This window comes from Microtus ochrogaster, chromosome 19, assembly GCF_000317375.1.
Source record: "Microtus ochrogaster isolate Prairie Vole_2 chromosome 19, MicOch1.0, whole genome shotgun sequence".
Classification (NCBI taxonomy): Eukaryota; Metazoa; Chordata; class Mammalia; order Rodentia; family Cricetidae; genus Microtus; species Microtus ochrogaster.
In genome coordinates, this window is record NC_022021.1 from 31063682 (window position 1) to 31067572 (window position 3891).

At 43.5% G+C, this 3891-nt stretch overlaps 1 protein-coding gene across 1 annotated transcript in view; it reads left to right on the top strand.

Annotated features, from left to right (window-relative positions):
- Adamts12 (ADAM metallopeptidase with thrombospondin type 1 motif 12) overlaps positions 1-3891 on the top strand; it is a 238375-nt gene that overhangs the window by 86375 nt on the left and 148109 nt on the right. The gene's annotated exons all lie outside the window — the stretch shown is intronic.

Genomic DNA, 3891 nt, shown 5'->3' on the forward strand with positions numbered 1-3891 from the left:
CCTCCTGCCCTCCTGCCCTCCTGGCCCCTGTCCTCCTGCCCCCTGCCCTGCTGGCCCCTGTCCTCCTGCCTCCTGCCCTCCTGGCCCCTGTCCTCCCGCCTCCCCGTCTCTCTGTTTTTCTCCTGGCCCCTGTCCTCCCGCCTCCCCGTCTCTCTGTTTTTCTGCTCTTCTGTCCCCTTGTCCCCTTCCCTGTTCTCATGCATGATCTGAGCTGTTCCTTTCTTTCTTGCCTTGGGTAGTTAGGATCTTGGAGGAGTTAAGAGAAGAAAAAACCATGGTCAAAATATATTGCATGGAAAAAGGATGATTTTATTCTTTCCACTTTCAAACAATAAACAGTAAAATGGATTTCACAGATAAGCTGACCCAACTAATTTCATCACAACCTCACATTTTCTTTAATGTGTAGGGAATATAAAAACTATGTCTAAAGGGTTACTCAAAGTCAGAATATTTCCTTAGATATTCTATTGTCCGTTTCTTCAGAGAGAAGCTAACAGTGTCAGAAGGACCAAAAGAACAAAAGAAACAGTATTATTTTGTCTTAAGAATCTGGCAGTCTCACAGGGGAAAGGAATGAGGAAGGAGTTAAAGCAGTAGCTTCTGGGCAGAGCCACTGAGGACAGCTGCTTTTCAGTCAGAGTGTGGAAGGACAAGGGGGCACGTGAGCATGCTCAATAGAAACATTCCCAGGACTTCGCTCCATATAGTCTCAGCAGTGATTGTAAGCAATAGGAAACTCTCAAATGTGCAATGGTTTATGTGCATAAAATCAAATGACTGCTTTAATTCTTTAACCCTAGTAAGTGATTGCAACTGGGTTCTACATTATATAATTTGCTGCGTAAAGCTTGTAGCAAGCGTGACAAGAAAAGGAAGACACCAATCATCTGGCTGATTGGATTGCTGAAAGTGCCAATCCACATAATCTCGATGTAAAATTTAGGGTGCTGTTTGTCAGAAACCCAATCACTGGGTAATTACCCCGTTCCTATTATGCTTCAGGTAATGGAGTCTGTGTGGTGTGTGTGACTTTCTGGCTTTAAGGGAGACTCCCAGGTTTAGGTTGCCAGCATAGCTAGAATTACTAGGGCAATAAGTGAATTTATCTGGACGGTTGTTTCATGGAAAGAGTTAAGACTGTTTCTCACCTACCCCCCTCGAACACTTGGACCCCCTGTTGAGAACTGGACTGATAACAAAGGCACAGAGGGGCTGGAGAGATGGCTCAGCATGTAGGGTATTTGCTGCTCTTGTAGAGCTCCCAGATTCAACCCCCAGCACTCACATGGCAGCTTAGAACTGTCCAAACCTCTGACGCCAGGGATGCTATATCCTCATCTGGCCTCTGCATGTGATATACATATATACATGCAAAACACTCACACACATAAAATAAAAAAAGAAAAATGAATCTTTTTAACAGTAAGCTGATTATAGCAAATGTTTAGTCATGCAGGCAGAGAAAAGATAGGAAAAGAATAGGGTTTACAATATCATAGTCACGATTATATCATACAATAGTATAATTATAATACTCGTCAAATGATTTTATATTGTGTTTCTAGGAAGACCTTAAAACTTGGCACTTATCAGTCCTCCCCTGGCTACTCCTTCATTAGAATGATCTTCCTAGTGTGGCTTTCTCCAATGATACTCTAAAGGTCTATAAAGGATACTTTGTTTCCGCCTTCGAACTCTAATCGATCAACTGTGCTTTGGGAACATAGACCGTGCCCAGTGAAGCTTCTTCCAGCAAAGCAGCAGCTGTGGCTCAGAGAAGGAAGGCAGTGCTCAAAAGCATGAGACTGGTGAGAATTAGCACACAGTCAAGTTCACCAGGCACAGTGTTATTACACCCTAGGCTTGAGGCTACTTTGGTACTTCTTAGGTCTTCTTTCAGTATTGCTCATGTTTCATCAAACCTTCCCCGCAGTCCTCTTAGAATGCATACAGGCAAGTGTGTATGAACAACAGATCAGTCAGCCACTGAAATGAAATTGATACAGACAGCACTTTGTAGCCAAGAAGAAGCCAGAGTGTATCAGTTTGCACTCTAAGTAACGCTAATAGAAAGAAGAAAACAAACGAGCCTTCCTAGATATTGAAGAAGTATCAGTTGTCTGAAGCATCTCTTTCCACAAAACCGTACTGTTTAAATGATACCGAAAGTGACTTGAGAATATCTAATGAGCTCATGAATATTCTCAAACTATGGATGCATGAGGACTTTTATGATCTTGGTAGAGTGAAGCGTACTTGCTGTTGCTGAATAGTGTTCTTAGTCTGTGCCACCCTGCAGGAGTTAACCGTGGGCAGTGGTGTCCTTGGCTGATACTAAAACACACTTTACACTTAGGTCAACAGATGCTGCAAGGCCGAATTGGTGCTGTGAGCACTGACCACCCTGGCCCCGTGCAGAGCGTTCTGGCTTTCTAATATGCTTCATTAGAAAAATGGATGAACCCCTCTCCCCTAAAGTCTGACCCTTCTCTTATTCTTATTTCCCACACTTAAGGATAGGGGATTTTGCAGCTGTCTCAGTATTTTAATGTGACAGTGGCCTGCTTTGACTTAATCACTTTAATTCTTTCCTTAATCTGCTCTGCCAGAGTTGTCTGATACCCTGATTGCTTGCTGTGTCCCGCTGGTTTCTTACTTTCTCTAAGATCAACTTTCGGGAATCAATGCTAAATTATGGGAAATATGCAAGATTTATGCTTTTTTTTCTTTCAGTCAGTCAAGATGAGCTTCTTTGTCTTCAGGTTATTGACGAGATGTGGTCACACTGAGTGCCTGTTGGGTGGAGATGTCTGGAAGCTGGAGAAGTTGTAATTGGGCAGATGAGGCAGATGGCAGTGGTTATAAGGTTGCAAGCGGCAGGAAAGCATCCTGGCAGATAAGACCAGAGTCTGAGATTTCGCTCGTCAGGATTCCAGGCTGGCAACACCTAAGCTTGTCCCTGGCATGCAGGCTTGTTTTCCAGTTCATCCGCTCATCCAGCAAATGTCTGCTGGGTATCTCCATTACGCCAAATGCTTCCCAGGGTTCTGTGGATACAGTTGTGAATAGTATATGGCTCCTGGTATAAAGCTGAAAACTTGGATAAAAGACATGAATTAGTAGGCATCCAGGCCTGGCCTTGCCTTTATAATGTATGGCAAGATCATGAAGAGCTGTGGGATATTAGGACATGGACTGGGTTTTTGTTACTGTGTGTTATGTTTGTGCCAGAACAGTCAGCCACCATCTGTCTGTCTGTCTGTCTGTCTGTCTGTCTGTCTGTCTGTCTGTCTGTCTATCTATCTATCTATCTATCTATCTATCTATCTAGCTAGCTGGCTGGCTAGCTAGCTAGCTATTTATTTATTCTGCTGCTGAGTCCTCCATCTACACAGTGTTTGAAAACTGCTTGCAGATTTTGACATTCTGTATCATTGTGTGGCATAGACCACTCTTGTCCCTGTTTCCTAGTGTAGGTTTGTGGGGATTTCACCTCACCTACAGGTGTTCTGTGAGTTTATTATACTACTAAGGAGAATGAAATCGAACACACAGAGTATCCAGATCTAAGGCTTCACCAGCTGATCCTTTCTTGCGTTCTATGGCTGATGCTCGAGAGCATGGCCGAGACAGTCTCTTGTTCTGCAGCCTGTCTGATTCATGGTACTCTGTCTTTTGGATTTTGTCAGTCTGCTGGACAGGAAGTGCTTCATGTTAAAGTTGCACAAAAGCTGTTTTGAACTTGGGACACACACCCCCAAGAACAGTGGTTCTCAACCTGTGGGTTGCAGTCCCCAAAGATGATCAGAAAACACAGATAATCTACATGACGATTCATAGCAGTAGCAAAATTGTAGGTATGAAGTCATAATGAAAATAATTTTAAGC